The sequence below is a fragment of the Lepus europaeus genome, chromosome 17 (assembly GCF_033115175.1).
Source record: "Lepus europaeus isolate LE1 chromosome 17, mLepTim1.pri, whole genome shotgun sequence".
In the NCBI taxonomy this organism is placed as follows: Eukaryota; Metazoa; Chordata; class Mammalia; order Lagomorpha; family Leporidae; genus Lepus; species Lepus europaeus.
The window spans coordinates 67,941,437-67,954,253 of record NC_084843.1 but is presented as its reverse complement, the minus strand read 5'-3'; the positions used below and the strand labels follow the sequence as shown (position 1 = coordinate 67,954,253).

The window sequence follows — 12,817 nt, the reverse complement described above, 5'->3', positions numbered from 1 at the left end:
TGGGGCAGGGGCTGGGGCCAGGGGCTCACTCCCCCCTCCAAACCCCCCACCCTAGCCTTCTCTCTTTTAAGGAAGTGATTTCCAGAGAGCTGAGCTCTGCCAAAGCCGGACTGAGGCCTGGCGAGGGGCAGCCCAGGACACACAGTGCCGGACAGGAACGCCCCAGAGCCCTCCTGCTGGCAAGGTGTGGGGGGGAGGGGGGAGGGGAAGACACAGTGGAGCCAGACCCTGGGGGACAGAAAGGGAGAGAGGCTCCTTGGGCTGTGGGAAGGGGGCCAAGTGCAGACTGCACCAGCAAGGACCCTGAGCTGAGCAGGGGTCCAGAGTGCTTAGGAGCAGGGCTGGTGCACTCGGGGGGGGGGGGGGGGGCAGGGGTGGCCCAGGACTGTCCCAGGCACCCCCGGCTGCTTGGTGACCCTGGCAGGACCAAGTCTGAGTCTGGTTTTCAGTTCCCCCATGAAAAACTTTTGCTGGCGCCCCGGGTGTGGCTGCTGGGAGGACTGGCTACCTGAGCTGGCTGAGCCCCTACTCAGACACCAGGCACTCCGCAAGGCCCCGTGGCTGCTGTTGGTACTGCAGCTGCTTGCACCTGCCAACATGCACCAAGCACCGACCCTCGCCAGACATTCTTCTGATGGTTCGTGGTTTCCTTGTCACACTGCCTACAGGGTAGACGCCATCACCATGCCTGCTTTCAGATGAGGAGACCGAGGTTCGGAGGGAACAAGGCCTGGGCTGTCCTAGCTGTGTGAGTGCAGAGCTCAGACAACACTGCTAGTCCCCCACAGGAGGCTGGCCACACGGACCCAGTGCAAGAACACGGGCTGGGTGGGCCGCTCCACAGCAAGCAAGAGCCCCCGGCCCCACCCCACCGCACCCCAGCCTGCTTCTTTCCCTCTTGGTCCACACAGGTCACTCTAAATTGGGGGTCCCCGAGGTCTAGCTACCCAGCAGGACAAAGGGAAGCCCACGGCGCACGCCTGCCTCTGGCCGGCCCGGAAGCTCTGCTCTCGGTCTGGCACATTTTGCATGTGGCCGCCGGTCACTGTTGTGACACCAGCTGAGACGATGACGCCCATTTCAGAGACGAGAACGCGCAGGCTCAGAGCCGGGTGGAGGTCACACCGCTGAGGCTTGAAAGTCTGAGCTCCCCTTGGTTGCTGGTGTAACCGGATGAGCGAGCAGTACAGGGTAGGAGGCAGCACTGTGCATGTACGGGTCAGGTGCAGGGCAGGACGAGAGGCCAGCATCAGATAACCCCGAGGAGGGGGCCAGGCCCTTCTCTCAGCACCCAGGTGACCCAGGAGAAACTCTGGCAGCTCCAGGCACCGCAGGGGTAGGGTGAACAGCCTCCAGGTGATGCACCCACAGACAACACCAGGGGGAGAGGCCAGGTTCGGGCGGCAGCCCGGGTAGGCCTTGCAGGGACTCCTCTTCGCACTCAGAAGCTGAGTCAAACGTCACTCCCGCTCCAAGCCCTGGGAAGTCTCGGTGCGAGGAGCCACATGCTCTCAAAGCAATTAGCTTCCAGCACCCACAAAAAGGTCGCTGGGGCGCGCAGGCAGGCTCTGGCTGGGCAGGGGCCCTGGGAAGCTGGGCCTGGTTATTTTTAGCATCGTTTTTCAAGAGGGCCCGGGCCCTCCTCCCACCAGGTAAATGTCAGCGCCGCGGGCAGACCCAGCCAATTAAAGCCGCTGGGACCCAGGAAGGAGGCGGGGCCGGTGCCTCCTGCTGCCCCCCCCCCCCCCCCAGCAGCTCAGTCCACCAAGGAGCCTGGCCAGGGGCCTGGATGCTGGGTTTGAGTCCTAGCTCCTTCTCTGACTCTGGCTCATGCCCCTAAGCCCACGTGACAGGACGCGGCTGAGGGGAGTCGGGGTGGGTGGTGAAGCCGCTGCGTGATTCGGGAGTTCTGCCACCCTGCCGTGAGCTGGCTGGATTTTTCTGGATTATTCCAGAAAAGAATTCTGGGCTTCCCGAGCAGGAACCTGCGCCAGCCCGGAGCTGACAGGGCCTGAGCTGGCCGCTGTGCAAACTGCTGAGGGGATTTGCGCAATGCCGCGTACTTGGCGTCCAAGGAGCCCTGTGGCTGCGGACAGTAGTTGGTGGAGGCTCAGCAAACACGCACTGGGCTGACTGAGCCCAGGGCGACGGGGACGGCCACATCTGGGGAGGGCACTGGGCACCCGCGGCGGCACCCACAGCACCTGCAGCAGATTGCCACCAGAGGCTCACCCGGGGACCCCTCTGCATCGGAGTGTATGGAGGACCACGCTCACGCACCTGGCCACTTGCTCCCAGGGGGAAGGAAACCGAAGCCACCTCTCAGGCTATCCTGGGAATCCGATCCTTAGCGCTTGAGTGGGCCTGCCCCAGGGCCCTCGCCCCTGCCTTCCCTGGGTGGTCCACACTGGCAACAACCAGCAGTGCCGGGTCAACTCTGTGCACCCAGAGAGGAGGTCCAGGCCCAGTGTCCATGGCCAGTTGCCCCCCAGTTCCCCACAGAGCCCTGTCATTCCCTGGGCCCAGAACCCTGGCAACTGCTCACAGCTCCCCAAAGGCAGACCATTGCACTGGTGCGGGGCCCCCAGGCCTGCAGCAGAGCCACAGGGGCCTGAGATGCGCCCTCCCTGGGAAGCATACCTGCATGAGCCTGTCATGGTGATGCTGTGTGTCCCTGGGCTGGTCTCTGGGCATCTCTGATCTCACCATGTCACTAGGCATTGCCCACCCCAATCTCCTGAGCTATGAGGATGGTGACAGCAGAGGGTGACACCTGATTCCAAGTGACTTCTCCCTGCTGGTCAAGAGCACCTGGCCCAGGAAAGATGCAAGGGTGGCTGAAGAGGGCTTGGGGTGCAGAAAGGGCCCCCAGCCCCTGGCACCGAGTCGGGCTGGACTGCACCTCACCACTGCCCCAGCTTGCAGGCTGAGCTCAGCCCTCCTGGCCCCTGCCCCACCGGCCCTCTCAGCTCCCTGATCCTCTCAGGACCAAGGCTGAATTCTGGCCCAGGCCCTGAGACTGCTGGGAGCTTCCCTAGCACGTGCTTCCAGCTGGAAGTCTCTTCCTATGGAGCGGGACTCCGGACTCCCCGACTGCCCCCTCCAAGTCATGCAGAGACCCGAGGGAGGCCCTACTTTTCCACTTTGGCCTCCTCCAGGCAGTTTTCCCTGGCTGCCTCCTACTGTTCTCAGCCACCCAGCTCTCACTGGGCCCCCACCCAGAGACTGCACTGCATACTCCGTGACCTTTGCACAGGCCTGGGGCTGTGCCTACCCCGCTCCTCAAATTCCATCCACTTTAAGTGCTCCACCCCCAGCTGATGGAGCAAACGCATCACTCAGCAAGCCTACGAGGACCTAGGAGTGCCACGTTGACCCAGTGGGCAAACCTACGATGGCGTCAGATCACCAGCTCCGTGACACAGAACATCGCCTGACCTCTCTGGACTTTTGAGTCTCCCCATCTGCACAACAGGATAATCCCAGCTTCTCTTGGGTTCTTGGTACCCTCTAAGACAGCGGCTTGTGACCCCTGACCTATTCCCAACTCTCTGGTTTTATAGACCAATGAACAGCCATTCAGAGAGGGGCAGCGACTTGTCCAAGGTCACACAGCAGGTCTACAGTGGGCCAGCTGGAACAAGTCCTGCCAGGCGGCAGCCCCACCCTGCTGACCCCGAGGGGCAGCCCAGCTCAGGCAGGAGTGAGCGAGCAGTGGGCTGTAGATTCTTGCTAGCTCTGGGCCAGGGAATAGGGCAGGCTGCAGAGGCTGGGGGGATAGAAGGGCCTGGGCTGCAGGCAACAAATTCCAGGCCGGGGGAGGGGGAGTTTGCATTCTCAACTGGCACTGTGGACTTGACAGACATGCCACCTGTGGACCCTGGAATCCCGGCTCTGCTGGACCACGGGCTGGGCCACGGCCAGCACGGCTGGGAGCTGGCCTTGGCATTCGAGGTCTCTGCCACCAGCCCCAAACCTGCCCGTGTAACCCTGGCAGTGTGTTGACTGACTGATGGCCCAGAGGCTGGCAGCACGAGGCCACACCCCCGGCGCTGGTGGAGCTGGGGCTGGCGGGGGACGGAGTGTGGCCTCCGCCCCAGGTGGCCTCCCACAAGGCTCTGAGCAGCAGCTGTCTACAATCCTGTGTGTGCCTGCGGCTCACGTCCAGCACCACCCCAGCCCCCCGCACTCCCTTATTCTCTTCTTAAAGGGCCGTGCAACCACACACCCGCGTGCCCTCGGCGCAGGCTCCCTCCACAGAGCGTGGTCTCTGGCCTGGCACTGCTGTGCGGGCCTGCTCGGCTTTCCCTGGTGCAGCCGGCCGGCTGCTCAGGGTGCCCACTCCGCAGAAGAGGAAACGGGGCACAGAGACGTTAAGTCGCTCATCTGAAGCCACAAAGAAAGCAGTGGCGCATCGGGAAACAGGCTGAAGCCCAGGTCCAGGGTCATGGTGGCGGCCACTCCCTCACCCCTCAGCAGCGCTTGAGAGCCTCGTGAAAAGCATCAGTGATGTGGGACACTCTGGCTTGTCCCCAAGAAAACACCCTCTTCTGTGTCCAGCCTTTGCTGGCTAGTGCAGCCCGGGCCGACCAGGGCCTTCTCACTACACCTGGCTGCGGTCCACCTGGCTCAGTGGACGGAGCCACGCCACCCCCAAGGACGCACGGCACCGGGCACCTGTCTACTTCAGCTGGCTCAACCTCTAGCACCCAACAGGCACCTTTTGTGGGCCAGGGGCTGCAGTCTCTACAAAAGATTGCAATGTGGAGTCTGGCCCAGGGACCACCCTCTGCCACCATGGTGAGCATCCCTGTCTGATGTGGTCAGGCCCAGAAACAGCTTGGGGTGGGGGTGGCACCTCTGAGCCTCTGTTTTCCTATCAGGCAAAGGGGAGCAGTGGACACTGAACTCTATGGTGTAAGAGGTCATGGTGGCTATAGGAGGGAAAGGCTGGGGTCCCAGAAGTCTGGTGTGCAGGAGCTAAGTCTGCCCAGCAGATGCGGATGGGCAGAAAAGGGGCAATCCAGACAGAAGCCTCTGCACGTGAGACAGAGCGGACCCCTTCAGCCCCCACTACTGTCGGGCCTGGCACAAAAAAACTCTGGCCTCAAAGGTATTCAGGGCCAGGCTGGAAGGTAGACGGGGGCCTTGACTACCATTGCCTGATGTCGGGGAAAGGGTGCAATCCCACCCTAACCCGAGCCTCTGTCCCCCACCACTCGGGACAAACTGAATGCAGGTCCCACGGAGCCTCTTGCATTGAGGAAGAGGGTGTTGGAGGGCAAACCTTGGCAGCTGAGGCTCCCAGAGGGAAGGGGGTTTGCCCCAGGTATCTGGGCCAGGAAGGAACAGGGGGAGCCTACATGGGCACCTGGTTCTCTGCACTTCACCACACAGTTGCTGGCCTGATTCCAGGCTCCCCTTCACGGGCCATCGCACAGGACCCCACGCCCAGAAGGACCCCGTTCTGCTGTCACCATCCGGAAATCCTTACTGATCTGCGACCAGGGTCTGCGTTCTCCTTCTGCACTCAGCCCTCCGAATCGAGTAGCTGGTCCTGATCCCAGGAGACTCCGAGGACACTGTTGGGTGCAGGTGTGGAGGACTGTGAATGAACCTGCCCTTCTCTGCAGGTTGGTAGGAGCCATGCTGCCCTCTGAGTCTTCCTCTCTCCCCACGTGAGCGCAGCAAATTTCTCCTCTTCCTCCAAGGTCCAGCCTCACTGTCGCCTCCCAGGGGTCCCTTTCTAGACCCTGATGCCAGGCACAGCTCAGCTCCCTGTGCTGTGGTGCCATGCCCTGACCCGGCAGCAGGCTAAGGAGCCTGCTAAGGGAGGTGCAGAGAGCACCTGGCTCCTCCAAGCCTAGGGCCCTGCCAGGGCTCCTGGACACCCAGGAGCTTCCTGCTGGCCACGTTCCCCAAGGACAGTGCCAAAGACACTTTCAAAGGCGCCTCAGAGAGCAAACAAGTGATTGTATCATATTAGGTAGTAGACCCCAGAGAACAATCTACCTTTGAATTTGCAAAAAAATGGCAAATATGCCCGGGAATTCTGGGCCAGGACTAAAGCCTAGATCATCCCAGCAGCCTCCTTGGAACTCCCTCCAACTTGGAGGGCCCCCCCCTCCGGGAAGCAGGGAGGGGAAGGAAGAGGAAGCCTTGAATCTGGGGTGCAGTGTGCTTAATAAGCACCTGAGTCCAGCTCTGCCACTCCCTGGCTGTGTGGCCCACACTCTCTGAGCCTCAGTGTCCACATCTGAAAAACGGGCCTCACTTGATCTATTCCTAAAGGGAGACAACCGGATTAAAGAGAGAAACTAGGCACACGACAGGCCGGCTGCAGCACTTCCCAGTCAGTGTCCAGAGCTCCGCATCCCCCTTCAGGGCCTCAGGGTCCTCACCTGGAAACTGCCAGTTAAAGGCCTCCCTCCCAGGCTGCGGGGGCACTTAGGGGCCCATATGTACCAGACCAGTCCCCTGGCAGGGCCTCCCCTATGACCGGTATACTAAAGCCGGGGCGGGGGGGGGGGGGGCGGTCACAGACCCCAATTCCCCAGGAGTCCACAGTGCAGCTGGGGGAGGGGGAGGGATGACTGAGACCCACCACCTTGCAGTGCTGCCTGTTGTGCCCCTGGCACTGAGGGAGTCCCGGCCCCAAGAAGCCAAGATGGAGACCCCAGCACATGAGGAGCAGGGAGGGGCCCCGTGGCATCCCGTGACCATGCCCCAGCATTCCACCCTACCTGTAACCTGTTTTCTTCTCTCGGGCGTACCTAGTCATTTACACTGGTGGGCTCTGATCCACAACACCACCCCGGGAGCTAGACAGTGGCTGTTCCTGTTTCCAGAACAGGAAGCTGAGGACAAGCAAGGGCTTGTCCACGGTCAGTCACATGGCTGGCCATCAAACTTGCCAGTCACCGTCTCCAGCGTGCACACAACCAGAGCCACAGCTCAGCCTTGGCCCAGAGCTGCCCGGAGTCCCAAGGAGCTGCACTGACTCCTGAACTGCTCCTTCTCTCTAGGGCACTTCCCTCCTGCACAAGCACGCATGTGTAGCCCCACATGTATGTGTAAACCCGTGTGCTATGACAGCTTGTGTCCCTGTGCCTGCATGCAGGGCAAACACACAAGTTTATGAGCACGTATGCACATGCAAGTGTTTCTGTGTGCATGCATGCATGAGATCTCTGTGTGCATACATACATATGTGTGTGAGAGAACACACATCAGCACACGTGTGCGTGCATCTGTGCACACACAATCACTTAACGACACAGCTGAATGTCCTCAGCACGCATGGCCCATCTGCATGCACACAGTGAGGTAGGTGCACGTCCGTGCACAAGCATGTGTGTGCAGGAAGTGTGGACACAGCCACACCTGCGAGTTGAGGGAGTCCCGGGTGCACGTGTAAGGATGTTTGTGTGCACTTCTACACTTTAAGTGAGAACATCAGGCCCACACAAGGCCATCTAAGTTGTCTTCTTCCTCGAGATATTCTGGGCTGCAGCCTGCTCCGCCTCCTATAAGAAGCCTTCCTGGATCCCAGACTCGGCCTCCACTCAGAATTTCAACATCAACCCCCACCCCCATCACTGCCACTCTCCTACCCTGGTGTCCTCACTCCCAGCCCCTCGCAGCCAATGCAAACTCCGCCGAATTCTCTTCCTCCCCGCCGTGGTTCTCTCTGGCCTCAGCTGAGGCTCTGCAACCTCTCATTCACTGGGCCCTTGGGACAGACCACTCGTCTCCCTGCTTCCGGCCGGGCCTTCCCTGTGGCAGCCCCAGGGATCTACTGGCTAAGGTGCACCCATGACAGTGCTCCCTAACTGAGAACCCAGAGTGGCCCCCATCACCCCAGCCCTTCATAATCCCCTAGACTCACTCGTGATGTCCAGGAGCTCCATCTAGAGAGGGAGACTGGCTGGAGAAAGCTGGAGACGCGGTCAGCTGGGCCTGACTCCTGGCCAATGCCTCCCCCATGCCACCAGGCTCTCCCACCTCCCATCTGCTCCTGCCTCCCCATGTGGGTGCTTGCTCTGGGCTGTCTCCCCTGCACTGTCCCTTCAGCTCTCTGTCCACCCTGCTGTCGTGAGGTTAGCCCCGTCTGTTGGGACCCCTCTCCCTTTCCCTTGCATCAGACCAGGCATCCACTTAATGCCCAGGACAAACTAGGAAACAGAACTGAGGGACAGGGGGGTCAACCTCATCCAGCAACACCCTTCCTCTAGAGAGGGCCTTGGGGGCCGGCCTGGCTGATGTCAGCCCACAGCCACATGGGAGCCAAGACCCTGGACCAGGAGCAGCTGCCACCCCCTTACAAATGGCCCCTCCCTTTGCCTGGAGCTGGGACAGGACTTAACCGTCCTGATGACACCCATGGTGGCCCCTGTCCAACAAGAAGCCCGCGGGGTGGGGCAAGGCCAGCGGCAGAGTGGTGGGGGGTCAGAGGCTGGTGCATGGGAGCACATAGACCCCAACCTGTGCCCCAGGCTGGGCAGCTGTGTGATCTCGGGCAAGGCTCAGTCTTGCCATCTGTGCAATGGTGATGAGGACAGGCTTGTCATGATCACGAAGTGTCAATCAGAGTGCAGCACTCAGAACGGCGCTCAGGGGGACAGTCCAGAGCTCGCGGCATTCTGGGTATTATTGTCATGATTCTGTCCATGTTCCACATCACACTGTCAATGCCGGAGGGACAGGCGCGGCGACCCATGGCCACATTGGGAGTAGGCATCAGAGTAAATCAGACACCCCTGGCCCAAGGCAGGGCACCTCCCACCCACCTGCTTCCCCTGAGAAGAGAAGGCCAAGGAAGAAGCAAAGACAGGGAGCTAAGTCCTGCCCCCTCAGGGCTCCCCAGGTCTCTGGTACAGCTCCCACCCTGGCCAGGGCTTCGCAGCCTATGTCTGCCCCAAGGGACAGGACCCCCTGCTTACCTGCTCAGACCTCTGCCGGTGGGCCGGGACGGGAGGCCGCTGAGGTGGGGGTCAAGGCAAGGAGGCCGCGGCCCAGCAGCCCTTGTTCAGCCCAGCACTGCCGCTGCCAAGTCCTGGGGAGACAGAAGGGGGGCAGTGAGCTCCAAGCCCTGCTCCTGGGGGTGGCCCCCTCCCCTTCCACCAGCACCACCTCCTGAGAAGTCAAACTGGCCCCCATAAGAAACTGGGTGTGCGCCTTGCCCCTACCCCTGAATTTGACCTTCCAGGACCCAGGTGCCGCCTTTAACATGTCAGCATGCTGACCACCAGTTCCCGTCGGTGCAGCCTCCCAGAGCCCCTGGCCGTGGCACGTGCTGGGTGTCCTACTCGGAGCTCTTCCCCCATTTATCTTATCGGTCTCTCCAGGCCCCAAGCCTGGGAGCCCTGCCTGACCTGCCTGACCTTTCTTTGTCCATGCCACAGCCAGCTTTGGACCCTGCCGACTGTGTCTCCTCCAGCTTTCTACAGGCGTCTCCCTCTCCGGACAGAGCTCCTGGACATCGGAAACTGAGTCTGCTCTCCGTGTCCATCCCCTGAGACTGTTGGCAAGGACCGGCAACTGCCTGATGGATGTAACAATGGTGAACGAATGAATGACTGACAGGATGAAATGTCCTGGAATCAGGACGCTGACGGAAATCTCCAAGGTCTCCCCCTGTCCCGCCCACTGGTAGATTCTAGAACACAAGGGTCATGTTGATGAGAGCAAAGAGACTTGGTGGGGCACGCACTGGCACCAGCACTCCCGAGAACAGCTCAGAAGCAGCTCTCCTACCCCAGGGCCTCTTATTCTGTGCCCCAACAACCCTGCTTCCACAGAGCCAACGAGAGCATTTTCACCCAAAGACATGTACTAGAGTGTTCTCAGCACTGCCGTCCAAAACCCAAAACCCAAAAGCTTCCCAAATGGCCATCGACTGCCAAGCTGTCGTATTGGTGGACCCCATGGTGGGTTATCCCCAGCACTGAGAATGAGTGATCTGAAACTGTATCTGACCACATGAGTACATCTTGCAAGTTAACATTGGCTCAAAAAGCCAGACACTGGGGCAGCATTGTGATGTAGTGGGTAAAGCTGCTGCTGTGACACTGGCATCCCAATTCATGTCCTGGCTGCTCCACTTCTGATCTAGCTCCTTGCTAGTGGCCTAGGAAAAACAGTGGACGATGCCCCAAGTTCTTGGGCCCCTGCTACTCATGTGGGAGACCAGGATAAAGCTCCTGGGTCCTGGCTTCTGGCTATGGCCTGGCTCAGCCCTGGCTGTTGTGGCCACCGTGGGGAGTAAACCAGCAGATGAAAGACTTGTCTCTCTCTCTCTCTGTTTGTAACTCTTTCAATATACAAATAAATCTTAAAATAAAAAAAAGCCAGTCACAGTAGAAAGCGCTCTCAAAGCTCAAGAACAGGCAAAACCATGCTTGTAGTAGATGCCATACGGCCAGAGTCTGTAATTTTCCCAAGAGGTAGAGTCTGTTCTGTGAGCCCTCACTCTGGGCTGCCCTTGACCCTTGTCTTGACCCACAGGCTTTGGTGAAAGTGGTGTTTTAGGAGTTACAGAGGAGGCCTCAAGTGGCCCTGCCTCCTCGTCTTCTCTCTGGGAAAGAGGCCAGTCTATTCTGCAGAAAGACAGAGAGGGACGGAGGCCACCAGCCAACAGCCAGCACCAACTGCTCACCGAGTGCAATGGAGGCTGTCTGCAGGCCTTCTGGTCTAGCCAACACCCCGGGCCACTGGAGCCACGTGAGCCCATGGGAAGCATGAGTGGGGGACCATGCAGCCAAACCACAGAACCGGCAGAATCCTATACCGTTGCTGGGCTCATGAAGCCACCCAACGTGGGGCAGTCTGTGGACAGCAGGAGCTGAGGGCAGGCAGCTGGAACTCGGCATAGTGACCCAGTGTCCCCGGGGGGAGCAGTGAGGGAGGCAGCCGGGGGCTCGCGGCGGTCTTGACGTATCCGTGTCTCAACGTGCATGGCCGCCACACAGGCGTGCTCACTTGGAGCCACACATGTAGGACACGCCACCTTCCTGCATGGGTGTCACACTTCAACAGAAGGGACAAACAAATCCTTCCGTGGCTCTCAGCCCAGGCGCCGGCTCCAGTGTACCTCCCCGCCTACCCCCTGCCCTGCCACCCGGCCTCCCTGCTCTCTGCACACCTTCAGCATCACCTCACACCTGTGCTCCTGGGATACCTGCCCCTTCTTACCATGTCTCCTGTCTGCAGCCAGGCAGCACCGCCTCCTAGAAACCTCCTCTGCCCACGCAGGCCCTGTCCACACAGAGCTCTCTAAGCAGAGGCCTGGGCAGGGGCAGGCATCCCTCACCTCTTACACAGCCAGACTGGGATGATTAGAGCCCGTTTCCGGGGGGTGAGGGGCGCAGTGTCACACGGCAGGTTACATGCCAGCCCCAGCCCAGGCCCAGTGCACAGACACCAAGGGCAGGGCTGAGTGTGGGGGTGCAGAGGGGGCCGGCAGAGCGGGAGGGACTTACGGGCTCCCCACTTCGCCACGGATGATGGCACCGGCAGACAATGCGTTCGCCTCCTCCCCTCATAATTATCTATGGAAACAAACCTGGCAGACTGACTGGCAGTCACACAGTGCACACCTTCTGCTACCGACGCAGACTGCCTGGGAGAGCCAGGAAGCGCTGCTATGGCAGGCAGCCAGACTGTGCTGCTACGCCTCTCCCCTGCGTTGACTCAGCTCCGCCCACAGCCCTCGGGGCAGTGACTGGGGCGGGGGTGGTCTCAACGGACCCCCAACACTTAGGTGTCCCTCAGTGTCCCTCCAGCCTCCACCTTCGCAACTCCAACTCGGTCCTAAACAGAGGTGTGTCCTCTGGGGACCCCCCTCCAGCCTCAGTTTCTCCTCCTGTCATCTGGGACCTGGGCTATTCAGGGATCTCCAAGGAGTCCCAGTTTGCTTTCCTGCAGAGAGTCTGAGCCCCTGCTAGACCAGTTTCTTCCTGCCTTCCTCCGAGTCCCCACTGTGCCGGCGGCAGTGCCTGCCAGCAGCAGGTGGATGAGGCCCCCTCGGTCCACCAGGAGCAGGCCACGCGGCACCTGTCACCTGCCTGCCTTCTGTCTCAGACACCCTTTGCCAAGAAAGGAAGCTCCCTCCCCGACAGAGAGGCACAGACAAGCCAGAGAGGCCGAGCTGGGAGGAGAAGGCCATGGGGACGGGGGAGGCAGGCCACAGGCTAACGGCAGAAGCATCTGCAGCCTCGTGGGGGTGCTGAGGCACCCCGGCCCCAGAGGTGTGCAAGCAGAGGGAAGCAGCTGTGGGGGCTGCGGGTGCTATCAGCATCCAGAGGAGCTGGACTCTGTATTTCCCAAGCTCGTCTGGTGCTAAGTAGCACCTGGGCGGATGGTTCAAGTCACAGCTTCCCAGGCTGCTCCCCTGAGAACGGAAGGCTGTGGGTCTGGAACACGGCCCAGAAACTTCAGTGGTGAACACGTCCTCCAGGGTGATCCTCTGCATCTGGGGAGGTCGGGGAAGTGCTGGCAGCTGGCCTCCCAGGTCCCTCCGGGCCCAGACATGGTCCCTCCCCCCCATGCCACTCCACCCTTACCCTGCCATCCAGGACACGGAGGCAGGGCTGGAGGCGGCCTTAGAAGGGGGCCAAGGTGCCGGGGGAGGGGCATTCTCAGTCCATGGTGACAGCAGCAGCAGCTCCTTCCTAGGCCATGCTGCCCGCCCCCCACCCCGAAAAGCTCAGCCCGCGGGGTGGTGCTAAGCTGCCAGCTGTTCAGCCACTGCTCAGTGAGGCTGGGGTGGGGGGGCGGTGGGCAGTGGGAAGCCATTATCTTGCTCATAGCAGAGAGA

At 60.7% G+C, this 12,817-nt stretch overlaps 1 protein-coding gene across 4 annotated transcripts in view; it reads right to left on the bottom strand.

Moving 5' to 3' along the window:
• The window catches only part of ZMIZ1 (zinc finger MIZ-type containing 1), a 213,501-nt gene that overhangs the window by 160,763 nt on the left and 39,921 nt on the right, over positions 1-12,817 (bottom strand). For all 4 annotated transcript variants that reach the window (XM_062215320.1, XM_062215317.1, XM_062215319.1 and 1 more), the window contains exon 2: positions 8,943-9,055. The gene's annotated coding sequence lies outside the window, so the exon portion shown is untranslated. The remainder of the gene's footprint in view (positions 1-8,942; positions 9,056-12,817) is intronic.